Source organism: Hyaena hyaena, unplaced genomic scaffold, assembly GCF_003009895.1.
Source record: "Hyaena hyaena isolate Hyena2069 unplaced genomic scaffold, ASM300989v1 scaffold_3, whole genome shotgun sequence".
NCBI classification, from domain to species: Eukaryota; Metazoa; Chordata; class Mammalia; order Carnivora; family Hyaenidae; genus Hyaena; species Hyaena hyaena.
Genome location: NW_024080635.1, coordinates 9,210,075 through 9,225,448, shown reverse-complemented (window position 1 = coordinate 9,225,448; position 15,374 = coordinate 9,210,075).

The window sequence follows — 15,374 nt, the reverse complement described above, 5'->3', positions numbered from 1 at the left end:
ACCTGAGCTGAAGTGGGATGCTCAACCAACTGAGCAAGCCAGGCGCCCTGTTTTTAATTTTTCATGTTTCATTCTGTCCTTTTTAAGGAAGGTCCCTCTTTTATTTTTCATGATTTTATCTTTCCCAGCAAAAACTGCCTTATGTCCAATTAGTTAGGTGGCAAAAATGTCTGTGGCAAACAAGCTTGTGACAAAGATATCTAGGGAGAAAATGCCAGATGAGAGATTTTCCTAAAAAGGGCTGAGGGGCTATTGTTAAATGAAAAAGGTAAGAGTAGGGGACCCTGGCTGGCTCAGTTGGAGGAGTCCCACATTGGGGGTAGAGTTTGCTTAAATAAATAAACTTTAAAAAAAGAAAAGGGTAAGACTGAGGTGCAGAATTATAGGTATAGTGTATTATAACTTATATGCTCAGTACATGCATAAAAAATGGAGTAAATATAGAGAATGAAATAGGAGGCTTTCACCTTTTTTCTTTCTTTATGATTTGCTTTTATTTTTTTATTTTTTTAATGTTTTATTTATTTTTGAGAGAGAGAGAGAGAGAGAGACAGCGTGAGCAGGGGAGGGTCAGAGAGAGAGGGAGATACAGAATCTGAAACAGGCTCCAGGCTCTGAGCTAGCTGTCAGCATAGTGCCCGACACAGGGCTCGAACCCACGAACCGTGAGATCATGACCTAAGCCGAAGTCAGACGCTTAATGGACTAAGCCACCCAGGTGCCCCTGCTTTTCTTTTTTTTTAAATTTTTTTTAATGTTTATTTATTTTTGAGATAGAGAGAGACAGAACACGAGCAGGGGAGGGGCACAGAGAGAGAGGGAGATACAGAATCTGAAGCCGGCTCCTGGCTCCATGCTGTCAGCACAGAGCCCAACGCGGGGCTCCAACTCTCTGAGCTGTGAGATCATGACTTGAGCCGAGACACCTAACCAACTGAGCCACCTAGGCGCCCCTATGATTTGTTTTTGCTTTTCTGTGTGTGTGTGTGTGTGTGTGTGTGTGTGTGTGTGTGTGTGTGTAGCAGAAACTTTCAAAAAGTTCTACTAAATTCTGAGAGGAAAGAGGATGAAAACACAGCTACAGGAGTGACTGGCTGGCTCAATCAGTGCAGCATGTGACCCTTGATCTCAGGGTTGTGATTTCAAGACCCACATTGGGTGTGGAGCCTACTCAAAGAAAAAAAAAATAAATTTAATATATTTTAAAAAGAAAAGAAAACACCAATACAAGGCCATTGGCATTGGGCATCTGAACTAACTGTGCATACTGTCATAGAAAGTTCCACATGGGCATCTGGGTGCTCAGTCAGTTGAGAGGCCAGCTTCGCTCAGGTCATGATCTCACTAATGTGAATTCAAGCCCCACATAGGCTCACTGCTGTCCCGCTTCAGATCCTCTCTCCCCCTCTCTCTGCCCCTCCCCCACTTACTCTCTCTTTCAAAACTAAAAAATTAATTAATTAATTAAAAAAGAAAGTTCCACAGGTTCCATCTCATTCCAGGGAAGGCCCCTCCCCAGACGACTCTCACCTTCTCCCCACTCTCCAGCCCTTAGCTGCACTTGAACTTTCAATGCCACAGCCAAAGGCGAGACTCCTCACAAAACCTCCAGAAACCACAGCAGGGCCAGTAGAAAAGACTTTAAAGTAGAAAGAACTTTTTCCTGTCTGTCCTGTGCTGCCCCTCACAAAGAATAACTATAAGTCAGCATTTTGTGTCTATGGTGCCTAAACCTGCACTTTCATCTTTCCTCATATCTTTCTGCAATTTCAGAGTTTGGTTTGGTTTTGTTTTGTTTTGTTTTTACAAGGACCATACATTACTTGGTCACCAGAAAAAATGCAGTAAAGATAGGTATAAAAAGAAAGTTAACCAAGCTGGTATTGGTTCACTTTTGTTGGTAGCAAACAATAAATTATAACACTGTGGTTGAGGCCAGTGCTAAGTCTCTTTGGAATCATAGAAAGTGAGAGTGGGAAGGGATAAAATTGCCCTCAATTTCTCCTACTGTCCCCCACATGGCATGATTTTCAATCCCTTCACATTGCAGGCCACCCACCAATATGTGTATTTCATTCATTCACTCAACAAACACTTACGGATCCTTTACTATAAACCAAGCATCATACTGGACACTTGACAGGAATTATCTGATACAGGTTATAGAGGACATTATTCCTTGTAGATTAGGAAAACAAGGCCCAAAGGAGGTAAGGTAACTTGCCCAAACTCTCACATCTAGTGGGATCCAAATCAAGACCTTCACAACATCAAAGCCCATTTCCTAAAGAATGTGGGCTGAATTCCAAAGCTAATGACTTCTGTCCTTGAGCAGCCATTAGTGCATGGATGGCCTTGGGCAAGTCACTGAACTCTTCTCAGCAGTGGTGTCCCCGTCTCTGTGGGATGAAGCTTTACCCAGATATTTTATGTAAGTACTTTGTAAGTTATAACACGTAATACAGAGGGGAGTAAGTAGTTCTATTAACTCTTGAGGGACTGAGTCTCGCTTGTCTTTAGATCTCTTGGGGCTTTCCTCATTAGTGATTCTCCCCATTAGTGCTTATCCCTCATTAGCACATTTAGGACAATCCTACTTGCAGGAACTCTATCATTACCCCCCCTAGCCTGGGACCTCTTTTAGGACAGAAATGATACTTATTCCTTTCTGATTCCCTTCTGCCCCCACTGCAACATCTGGCATGCAGCCCTCTCTTCCCTCTCTCTTTTATTTGTTTCATAACAAATGGCTGGCTGAGAGCCTAGCATGTGCCAGGCACGGCACATACTATAAGAGAGCACAGGGCCCTGCCTTCTTGGAGTGAATGGCTGATGGGGTAGAGAGACAAAATAACATTAAACACAATTAGTTACTTAAAAGCAATTGCACTAAGCACCACAGAGCATCAGGTTTGGGGAATGTGGAATGGGAACCTAACTGAATCCAGGACAGAGGGAAGGCTTCCTGGAGGAGGTGGCCTTGAGGCTCAGAAAGGCTGAGAAATTTGCTCAAGGTCACGCAGCTGCTAAAGCACAAAAGCTGGGATTTTAACCTAGGAATGCCCGACTCCAAAGTCCATGCTGTGCCTCCTGGAGAACACTGCCTTTTATCTCCTCCATCTTATTCTCCTCCCCTCCCCCCGCCCCGAATTTAACACTGGATGCTCTTAAGCTATGTTTTTCCCAGCTTTGGGGATCAGTCATCCCTTTGATATCTATGAAACCTCTCCCGGGAATTACATATATACTACAGACCCACAATATCTTGTCTACAATTTCAAGGGGTTCATAGGCATCCTGAGGCCCAGATTTAGAACTTACACCATGGAGGACCATAGGACCTTACAGTGAGAATCTCAGAACCTCCCAAAGAGACACTAGGGTTCCACAGGGAGCTCAATTGCCCAGACTGACCCCAGAAATTCTATGGAAATATTCTCAAGACCCAGAAGAAAAATCCTGGGATCCTGCAGAAAACCCAAGTCTTCCAGGATAGCTGCAGGGCACTGCAGAGATATTCTCAAGATGCTATAGGCTGTAGAGGAACCTCAAGGCCTCATAAAGCTGCAGTCCCTAAGGAGGAACCGGGGGGCCTTGGAAAGCTGTGGGTCTTAACCCTCTTTGGGTCACTGGCACCTTTAAAACTCTGAGCAAATATGCAATACACAGCATTTTTCGTACAAAATCGAGAGGTTCACAAACCTCTGGGAGCTCCTGTTCTTGAGCTTCCACTAGAAGCTGAACCCCTTGAACCCCTCAAGAGCCTGGACCAGGACCAGAGACTGAAGACACACACTTCAGAGTCCCAACAGACCGCGGGTCGAATCCCGGCCTTGCTAGCCATGACCTTGGACCACTCACCTACGAACCTCAGGCCTCAGCGACCTCTCCCTCCCCAGCCCAGCCCCAGCGGCGTGGGGAGCCCGGGCGGGCGGCGGCGTCCGGGAATCGGAGTCCGCGGGCACGCTGCACCCGGACTGCGGGCGAGGGGGAGGCGGCGCGCTTGCCGCAGTGACAGCGCCGCGCGGCCGCGAGCCTGGGAAGCCGGCGGTGCGGGGCGCGCTCGCGGCCTCTCCCACCCACCGGGCAGGGCGTGCCCGCCAGCCGGCTTCCTGCAGTCGAGGGCCGGGGAGGAGGGAAGGCGCTGAGGGGCCCGGGGCCTGGCAGGCCTGGTTCCTGGCTTTCTCTGCACGTTTCCTGAGCAGGACCGCCGGGGGATGGGACCCAGCACAAACCTCCTTCCCGGGGAGCGCAGCCAGGAAATCGCGTCCTTGCTAACTCAGGTTCCTCCTCTCTGCCGGAAGGTGCTGACTGCCATCCGCAGTCTTCAGTCTTTACCAACTGGGTGTGATGTGACCCACTTACCCCAGGGCGAACCGGAGAGAGGACGAAATGGCAGACCACAGACCCCCACAACACAGCAAAATTCCAGCCCTGTGGTGTAAGTTCAATGAACCCCATCCTACGGGTGAGAAAGCTGAGGCTTAAAAAAATGGAAATGACCTACACAAGATCATCATTAAAATATTGCTAGGAATAAAATAAAGTGCTTACTACATACCACTGTGCTACGAATGTTCTAAATATAATTGTGCTCCTGAGCCCTCCGAATCTATGAAGATAACATTGTCCCTGCTCTACAAATAGAACCAGAATACAAACTGAGAACCAGAGAGGCCAAGTGGCTTCTCCAGTGTCACACAGCTAAAAGCAAGAGTTAGAAAGTAGACCCCAGACTCCTGTTTCCAGAGCTCAGACCAGTCTGCTATCCTGCTTGATAACTTGCTTCAACACATTAGAGCCCAATAACCTGAGGGCCAGAACCTTGTCCAGAAGGTTTTTTGGGTCCAGAAAACCCCTCCTGAAGCTTGGCACAAAATAGGTGTTCCAAGATAACTATAGAGCCCAGCACAGAAGCTCAAAATTAGAAGGACTGGTAGGAGGCTTGACTCCTTCTAGAACTTTCAGCCAAGTGAAAATTCAGCCTCTGCTTGAGTACTTCTGTCCTGATCCACTCTCTCTCTTCCATAATAGCCCATATTCTCCTGTTGGACAATTATGTTTGGTCCAAAATGTAAATACTGCATTTTGCTCAGGGTTCCCTATAAACAAAGGAAGACCACTTCCCTCCTCATGGCCACAATGTATGTTGTATGCTATTCTTCGCCCTTTGATAAGAATTGATGGTTCAGAAATGTTAAGTTCCTTGTGAACTGGAACAAATTCATCTGTTCACCAACATGTTTGCCTTCCATGGGGTAGAGTTGTTTCAGGGTCAAGCAGCCCAGACTACATTTTCCAGCACCCCTTGTAATTAAGTATGTGACTAGTTTTCACCAATGGGATGTGAGCAGAGACAATGTGTGCCATATCCAGGCCAAATCCAAATTAAGAAGTACATATGCTTTCTCAAAGCTTGACCTTTTCTCTGTCATCTGCCAGATGTTCGATGCCAACATCAGGGTGACCTTGGAAGACACATACTGAATGTGGCAGAGCCTTGGTTAGCCTGGGTCTCACTCTGTCACTTGACTGAACTAAATTCCATTATATTGAGGCATTGAACTTTTAGGATTTCTCTATAACAACAGTTAGCATAATTTAGCCTGTAGACTAACTTGGGTTCATGGTTATATACTCCATATCACGGAACACAGCGTTATTTGCACAGAAGATGCTCAAAAGAGAACCGTCTAACATCAACTGTGTCCAGCTGGTGCAGCTCGTCAAAAGTCATCTCTGTTCATATAACTAATGCATTGTGTCCTGCCTATTCCCAAAAGAGTTTTGAGGTAGTTTCCATTGCAGCCTCAAGCTTATTTGACAGATAATTAAACAGCAAGAATCAACGAGTAATGGACCAAAGGCCAGTGGGTAAAGAGAGAAGAAAGATGAAAAATTGACTAATTATAGCAGAAAAATATTAAGCTAAGTGTCCTAAGGACAGCACTGTGACAGAGCAAAAACCACAGCTCCGAGTTCCCTGGCAGTCAAAGCAAAGAGGGAAATTATATGAGCTACAAATTATATGGGAAGTAGCAAACATGTGATCAAGCACACACAAAACTTGAGGCCAGACTGTTGTTGTGAAGTCCAGTTCTACCACATACTAGTCATATGACCTTAGTTATTTGACTTCTCTGTGCTTCTGTTTCTTCATCTGAAAAATGGGGATGATACAATAATGAAACCCTCTCTTTGGGTCATGGGGAGGATTGAATGAGTTAAAGTATATACAGTTCTTCTAACAGGCCTGTCATATGGCAAATTGTACATAGAAATTAGCTATTGCTATACCTGATGGGAAGAATTCGTTTCATGGTTTGGAAGAGACAAATTTTTCTCTGCACTAAACTCTCAGAAGAATGTATTATACAAGGGACACTCCCCCCCCCCAAAAAAAAAAAAACAATGGACTGGGTCTCAGTCAGAATTTTATAACAACTGTTGGGCTGTGGGTCGCATGGTTATTTTTCTTATTGGTTTTTGATGAGACAAGCCTTGGTATCCTACTCACTGGAGAATTCTGGGGGCAGGTTGCTTGGGGGTAAGCTGTGGCACTAGGTTTCTTTCTGCTGTCCATAAGAAGGGAAGTGTCGTGGCGAGAAGCAAAGGGTTGGCGTTAAACAGACCCAGGTACATCTGTTAACCTCTTTAAGCCAGTTTCTGAATTCATACAGTGGAGACAACAGCAATCAGGACCTACCTAAGAGAGTTATCATAAAGATTATATGAAAGAATTCTGATATGGAAACCAACTTGACAATAAACTAAGAAAAAAAATTCTGCAAAAACACTTCCCATAATAGCAAGACTAAGGTGCATAAGCACCCACAAAATAAGGAAGAATCTGAGAAAATAAAACAAGAACTCTTGCCTGAGACCCCTGGGGTAAGGAGAATAACTTTTTTTTAAGTTTTATTTATTTATTTTGAAAGAGAGAGAGAACGGAGTATGGAAAGAGAGAGAGGGAGAGAATCCCATGCAGGCTCCATGCCATCAGCACAGAGATGGATGTGGGACTCAATCACACAAACTATGAAGTCATGACCTGAGCTGAAATCAAGAGTTGGATGCTTAACCTACTGAGCCACCCAGGTGCCACTAAGGAGAATAATTTTTAATGTTTCAAAAAATAGAACAGAAACGGTATATTTCCCTCAGAATGTGGCCTTGGGCTGATCAAAGCATCATTTCTGGGCTTCTGGCTGAAATTCCCTTGGCTTAAGGCCGTGTGGTGTGCAGCCCAGGCTGGTCCATTTTTTGAGCCACCCTGGCCTGGAAAGGTGCCACAGAACCAGAATGACCACCGTGTCATAGCAACAGACTGTTTTTGAAGGGGATTGAGGACCTGAGGTTCCCCCTTGGGCTTCCACGTTGTAGGTGGAGACCACTGCTCTGCACATATTGCCTTGTCCAGCCCCCACAACAGCTTCATGGGATGAACCCTATTCATAATCACACACTTACGGATAAGGAAACCGAGGATCAAAAGCAGCAAAATAACCTGTCTATGGTCACACAGCTAAGAAGTGGCAGAGCTGAGACATAAAAGATGTGTCTGACACTATTATGTATTTTTAACCATTAGACCATACTGCCTCTCCCATCCAACCTGACCCAGGACCTTGTCTCTCTCCTCAGCCAAACTCTCTCTTCCCAGGCTGTTTTCATCAAGGATCTAGAAAACCCCTGCTGCTGGGACCGCCTATTCCTCCTGCCTGGCCCCAGGGCTGCCCCATACCCTGTGCGAACTAGCTAATGGGCAACACTGACAAGTTTCACTGGGGCGCTTCAAGTTGATCAGAACCTCTGTTTGGATGGAAAATCAGCCTCCATTGCCATCTCCTGAGTTCAACCTGTAGCTCTTATTTTCTCAGCCTCTGGATGGCTCTCTGCCTCCAGGCTCCCCCACTGCCATTCCTCCCTCTGAGCACAGCCAGAGTGATTGCTCTTAACATTTATCTCATCAAGTCATTCCCCTGATGAATAATCTTCCATAGTTCCTGTTGTTCCCAGTTTAAAGTTCAAAGTCAATAGCTTGGTTTAGATCCCAAGGCCCAGCCTACTCCTGCAACCCTCTCTTTCCTCTCAGGCATCCTTGGCCCCAAACATCCATGGTTGCCAGCCTCAGAGCCTTCACACAGCTTCCTATGCGATATGAGATGAACAAATGTGGGGATGCGCTGCCAGGCCTAAGCTGAGCTGTGAGGCTGTCAGATGACATTAACCTCATTTTCTCCAGGTGGCAGCAATGACCTCCTGCCATTTGATAGAGACTTCCCTGCGGTGGGGTTGGGGGAGTGGCCCACCATCCACCCGGAAAACGGACCAGTCAGGGAGAGACCACCGGCAACTCCGGCTCTGTGTAGAGCCCTGGGAAATGACGACCTTATCTCGCACCCACTCTATGTGTCAGAGGTTAGATGTCAGGGAGGAGACAGGATAAAGCAGCAGAGGGGGGCTAGATTTCCTACAGGTCTGTGTGGTGCTTATGTCCAAGCTTGTAACAACTTTAAACTTGCATTATATTCGTCCTCATTCATTCATCAAAAAAATTTACTGGGTCTCCCCTGGGTGCCCAGGGGTCTCAGTGATGGGGAACTTAGCTACTCCTAGAGCTCTGAGCTAAATGCAGGAAGGGCTGACTCAGAAACAATGATTACAATTGCATTTGGAAAGCCCATCTTGGCTGCCTTGGGTGGCAGTTGCTCTATGACACTCCCTTGCTTGAGGAAGAATGCACTCATATATGTTTATAATATATACAGTTGCCCGAGTGCCCTCCCAGAGCGGGCATAGGCTTCCCACCTCACCATTCCCTTTAGCAAAGGAAAAACGCCTCTGAATGAGGAAGGTACCCACCCACCTTTGATTTCCGCGCCTCTCTCTGGTGCCCTCCGCCACCTGGTGGTCATATCTGGAATAGACCAGGATTTCTGACCAAAGCTCTGAGGAAGGAGGCTTGGTGTGGGTCCACTTAACGGCAACTTTCCAAAACGTGGCATTTTCACACATCTCTGTATCCTTCTCCCCAGGGCTCACCTGTGCCTGAGGTTCTGAGAAAGGCATAAATGTCTCTGTCTCACTGTGGAATCTTGGATCTTTTACTGTCCTTCTCTGGGCTCAGTTTCCTCATCTATAAAAAAAGGGCAGGAGGAGATTGGGCCCTAACCAGCTCTGATATTCTAAGATCTATGTTTAAAGTTCCCCAAGTTGCGCCTGGGTGGCTTAGTCGGTTAAGCGTCCGACTTTCGCTTAGGTCATGATCTCGCGGTTCGTGGGTTCGAGCCCCGCGTCAGGCTCTGTGCTGACTGCCAGCTCAGAGCCTGGAGCCTGTTTCAGTCTGTGACTCCCTCNCTCACCGTTCATGAGTTTGAACCCTGAGTTGGGCTCTGTGCTAACAGTGCAGAGCCTGCTTGGGATCCTCTCTGTCTTCCTCCCTCTGCCCTTCCCTAACTCTCTCCCTCTCTCTCAAAATAAATACATTAATTAAGAAAAAAAAAGTGGAGGGGCGCCTGGGTGGCTTAGTCGGTTAAGCGTCCGACTTTCGCTTAGGTCATGATGTCGCGGTTCGTAGGTTCGAGCCCCGCGTCTGGCTCTGTGCTGACTGCCAGCTCAGAGCCTGGAGCCTGTTTCAGTCTGTGACTCCCTCTCTCTCTGACCCTCCTCTGCTCACGCTGTCTCTCTCTCTCTCTCCTATAAATTAAAAAAAAAAAAAAAAGTTCCCCAAGTGACCTGTGACTCTGCCTCCTTCCTCAGCTCAGTGGACAGATGTAAATTCAGGGAGGGCCGGGAAGTTGCTGACTTGTTCATTCTCTACCCCAAGTGCTTTGCACGTGGAAGATGTTTTATTGGGTGTGGGGCTGCATTAATAGAAGCACTGTACGTTCAGTGAGGGAGGTGATGGTCCTTCTGCCCATGTTTGGAGCCCTGTCCTCCATTTGGGATTAGAACTTTGAATGTGACATGGAGAAATTGTAATGTATCCATAGAAGAAGGAACAAAATAATGGCTGAGGGGGGACCACAAAGCCACATTTTATGGGGAACAGTGGAAGGAGCCACAATATTGACTCTGTTATTTAAAAAAAAAAAGCCTCAAGGGGTACAAGCACCTACACTCAAATATCTGAAGAGGGAATCTGGGGAGTTAGGGGCTAGTACTTCAAAGGACAGATTTTTCTACCCCAAATCTAAGAGAAGCTTTCAGTCTGAGCTAGCTAAAGAACAGAACTGCATTTGAATTTCAGTCTTTCCCTAACTAGTTTGTAACCTTGGGCAAGTTCCTTCATCACATTAAAATGTATAAAATGGGTACAATATGGAGCATGCAGGACCAATGAAGACAGAATGATATAAAACATTTTTTAGGGCCACCTGGGTGGCTCAGTCGGTTAAGCATCTGACTTCGGCTCAGGTCATGATTTCACAGTTCGTGGGTTCGAGCCCCGCATCGGGCTCTGTACTAACAGCTAGCTCAGAGCCTGGGGCCTGTTTCAGATTCTATATCTCCCTCTCTCTCTGACCCTCCCCTGGTCATGCTCGCTCACTCTCTCTCTCTCTCTCAGAAATACATTTTTAAAAAGATGCCTTGTGCAGGGCGGTGGGGCTCAGTTGGTTAAGTGTTTGACTTTTGATTTTTGGCTCAGGTCATGATCTCCCAGTTTGTGAGTTTGAGCCCCGAGTCAGGGGCTGTTCAGTGTGGATCCTGCTTGGGATTCTTTCCTTCTCTCCTTCTCTCTCTGCCCCCCCCCTAAATAAATAAACTTTAAATAAAATAAGATGCCTAATGCAAGGCCTAGCACCTGATTAGTGCTGGGTGAATGTAACCATGGTTAATAAAATAGAAAGGTAGTGAGCTTCCTGTTACTGGACATGTGAGCAGGGGCTCTAGGATACTTGGTAGAAGTGATGAGGAGTCAGGCAACTGGCAGAGTGTGGCTCAGGCTGGCAGTGTGGGCTGAGAGCTAGCAGTACTGGCTTGTGGGTCACACTGACTGGATACAAATCTCTGCTTTGCTATTTACTTGCTGTGAAACTTTGGGACAATTACTTAACCCTTCCAAGCCTCAGTCTCCCCATCTGCAAAATAGGGGTAATAGTAGTTCCCGTTTCACCTAATAGTTGGGGGATCAGGGAGGTAAAGCAATCAAAATGTGTGAGCTGCTGCCCTGACATTAGTGACCTGATTGGGGTAGTCCCAGATGACCTTGAAGGTCCTCTTCCATCTGAAAGCCTCCAGGTCTGGAATATCTTGGGTGCCCTGGTAAAGCAGGTAAATCCACTATTCTTTTTTTTTTTCAAAAAATGTTTATTAGTTTATTTATTTATTGAGAGAGAGAGAGGGAGGGAGAGAGGGAATCCCAAGCAGGCTCCATGCTGTCAGCACAGAGCCCAATGCAGGGCTTGAACTCATGAACCATGAGATCATGACTTGAGCCAAAATCAAGAGTCATACACTCTGCTGACTAAGCCACCCAAGTGCCCCCAGTAAATCCACTATTCTAAGACTCCCAGATGCAGAGGACTGCTTCCATCTGCTCCTTACCAGTGGCAGCGTAAACAGGGCACTGTCCCTTCCCCTCCCCCACAATCCAGCCCTTCCTGTGACAGGAAGGTGACTGGAATGGCACCTGAGGAAGCTGTGGGGGTGGGGCACAGGATGGGGTACAGGACAGGCACGGTGGAGCACAGGCTGTCTGGCTTTCTAATCTGCTCATGCACTTTGGTCTCTAGATAAACCATGAGCTCTGCGAGGGAACCATCTGCCACACAGGGTGCAGAAATTAGCTAATAGTGTGGGGAAGATCAGAGGTTGCCAACTGGTGGCCCAGGGGCCAAATCTGGCTCACAGCTTTGTTTTGTGGTTGGCATAGTAGCATAGTGGATTGGGTTTGTTTTTAATTAGCTGTCAGCATTAAAAATAAGGGGACTGAATAGAAAATCCAGATTTCTTGCTCTGTCAAAAGTCAGCAGCACTAGCATATTTCTGCACGACAGGAGTCAGTTGTCCATGAGTAGTGGCTGCCATCTTCAAATAGGACATGTGAGTTCCAGGTCACCAGAGTCCCCATATCTCCCTAGCTTCACAGCCGGTTTGCTTTACTCACTTATGAAGACCCCCAAAGTCCCCCAAGTCTGTGATTCCTGGGATAGAGGCAAGAGCACTGTTTCGCAAGTGGGTCCGGGGCCATGGGTGGTCCCTCCCTGGTTATGGGAGTCATTAGTGCTCCAAACTCCCTTTCCCCATCTGCAAAGTGGGGGGATAGGGACTTGGATTGCTCCCAGGGCTGATCCGAATTTTAAATAAGAAAATGTCAGGTAAAGCGCCCGGAACGTAGTAGGTGCTCAAACAGAAATTCCTCCTGAGTAAATTGTGGTTGGGTCTCACTTGACAATCTCTCCTGGTTTTGGATGTCACAGTGCTAGGCACAGTGCCAAGCCGCAGCCACCCTAGGAGGCTGACATTACTGTTGGATAGAAGAGCAAGGTGAGGCACAGAGACATAAAGGAAGTAAATGGAAGAAGATAGGTAGTCCCGTCTCTCTGATTCCTTTTTATTTAGTGTTTTTTTTTTTCTGAGAAAGAGAGAGAGACAGCATGAGCAGGGGAGGGTCAGAGAGAGAGGGAGACACAGGATCTGAAGCAGGCTCCAGGCTCTGAGCTAGCTGTGAGCACAGAGTCCAACATGGGGCTCGAACCCACAACCCGTGAGATCGTGACCTGAGCCGAAGTCAGACGCTTAACCGACTGAGCCACCCAGGCATTCCCCCACCGCTACCCCTGTCTCTCTGATTCCTAAACGTGTGCTTTTTCTCACTGCCTCACAACCACATGATGTTTTGACCTTGGCCACATCCACATCCCAGGGTTAAGACTGTGGATTCTGGGGGTATAACTGTATGGCTTGAATTCGGCCCTGTTGCTTACTCGATGCATGACACTGGGCACATTATTTTCTTTCTTGGGACTTTCAGTTCTTTATCTAGAGGATCATAAAAGGACTAGCTGTATGTGGGTTAAGTGAGTTTATGCTCATAAAATGCTTAGGGCGCTACCTTAGAGCAGGTACACAGTAAGAGCTCAATAAATGCCAGCTATTATTATCATTAATTGAGCACTGGCTGTGTGCCAGGTACTAAGAGTACAAAGATCAAAGAGAATCCCTGTGGGGCTCAGAGTCAGCCTGAGAGATCACAGGTCAGAGTGATATGTGCTGTAAGGAGCCTCGCTGTGAGAGCAAGAGGAGAGTGATGGTTAATTTTATGTGTCAGTATGTCTGGGCCACAATCCCCAGATATCTGGTCAAACATGATCCTGAATGTTTCTGCAAGGGCAATTTTGGATGAATGTACACTTAAGTCAATGGACTTTGAGTGAAGCAGATTGCCCTCCATAATGCGGGTGGGCCTCATTCACTCAGCTGAAAGCTTAAATAGAACAAAAGACTGACCTCCCCTGAGCATGAGGGAATTCTGCAGAAGATGGCCTTTGGACTTCATCTGCAACATTGGCTCTTCCTGGTTCTATAACAGCCTGCCTTTGGGCTCAAAGTGCAACTTATTTTCTGAATCTCCAGCCTATTGGCTTCCTCCATCAAATTTTGGATTCACCAAGCCTCCGCGATTATGTGAGCCAGTTCCTTGAAATAAATCTCTTTCTGTACATATGCGCATCATATTGGTTCTATTCTTCTGAAGAACTCTAATGTAGGGTCGGGGGTGGGAGGTGAGTATCAATACCTCTGCCAGAGCAGGCATCCTTATCACGTGGTCCATGGGCTTTGTCCCTGTCCCAGGGACTGTGGATGTAATGATTCTTTAATGATTGGGTTGCATTTACTACAAGGATCCCACAAAGCTGGGAAAACCAGCACATATAGAGGTTGACAGAATCAGGATTCGAAAACAACTTAATCTGCAGAGTGAAATGTAGGAAACTACAAAGAGAAATATAGCATGGATTGTGGAAAAGTCCTGCCCTTGGTTCAATTGTGTGGATACAGACCTAGGGGCCGGGAATGGAGGAGTGTGGCCAGCTTAAAAGCACCAGGTGGGTACAAGATTTAGAGCTTTTAGGCACCTGGCTGGCACAGTTGGTAGAGCATGTGACTCTTGATCTTTGGGTCTTGAGTTCAAGCCCCAAGTAGGGTGTGGAACCTACTTAAAACAAAAAAACGATGAGTGCTTTTAGTTTGACTGCCAGTGAAATATGGGCCACTTCTTTCCTCAGTTATGCGAAGAGAAGAAAAGCTGATGTGAGGCTGAGCAGCCTGGTGAGGCACAGGCCTCGCCTTCCGGGTTTCAGAAAAGCAGGATCAGGACATGCACAGAGAAGTTACTAGAAATCAGATTTGGCCCCATCGGGAAGAACAGTCAGCGCTGGCTGACCAACGATGGCCTGCGTGTCTCATGGGAACTAATCTCCCTGTCACCAAGAATGTTCCAGGAGGTATCCCTCCTTGGTGGGTGTAATCAAGACAGTGCTGTGAAGAGAGCATGCACTTTGGTTGGGGCAGACTGAGATTCAAAATAATTGACGTGGCCTCAGAGGAGTCACCCTCTCTGAGCCTGTTTCCTCTGCTGCCACATGGGCCCGCGCACCTAGCGGGAGTACTTGCGCCACACTGGAAATCCCTGGGTTTCCTCTCAAAGCAGCCAGTGGACGTAAGCTGCTTGTCACACCGGCTGGCTCTGAAACACCCTGAAACATCCTCTGGCTGTCCCCACTTCCCTTCCTGGAGCCCCAAGCCTGTGCCGACCCAAGAGCGCCTCACGCTGCCCCTGGCTGCCATCCAACCCACGGAAGGGGCAAGGTGGCAAGCCTGAGATTAGCATGTGTTCAGCACCGAGTAACAGAAAACCCAGCTAACAGTATTTAACCATAAGGCTTGTTACTGCTCAGTGTCCCAGGGATGCTTCAGTAGCTCAGCAATGTGGTCAAGGAACTGGGGCTTGGTCTTTCCCCTCCGCCGATCTCCAGGCATCGGTGATGTTTTCCTACAGAATCACCGAATGGCTGGGGGTATAACGACCCCTTGATTCCTCCCAGGGCTGATCTGAAGATTAAATAAGAAATGTCTGTAAAATACCAAGCTTTCCATCTTCACAGGACTACTCCCAAGCAGGAGGAATTTTTTTCCTTTCATGTCTTTCTTTTCCTGCAAGAGGTTTCTTTCCCAAAGCCCCCAGCCAGTTTCCCCTTACATCTTGTGTAACCAACTTGTTCTGGTTTGCCTGGTACTTTTGCAGCTTGTACTGAAATTTGTAGGTCCTGGGAACCCCCTTCTTAGTCCTGGGCAAAGCCAACTGGTTGGTCTCCCTCTTTACACTCCATTGGCCAGCACTGGCTCACATGCCTATCCCTTGACCA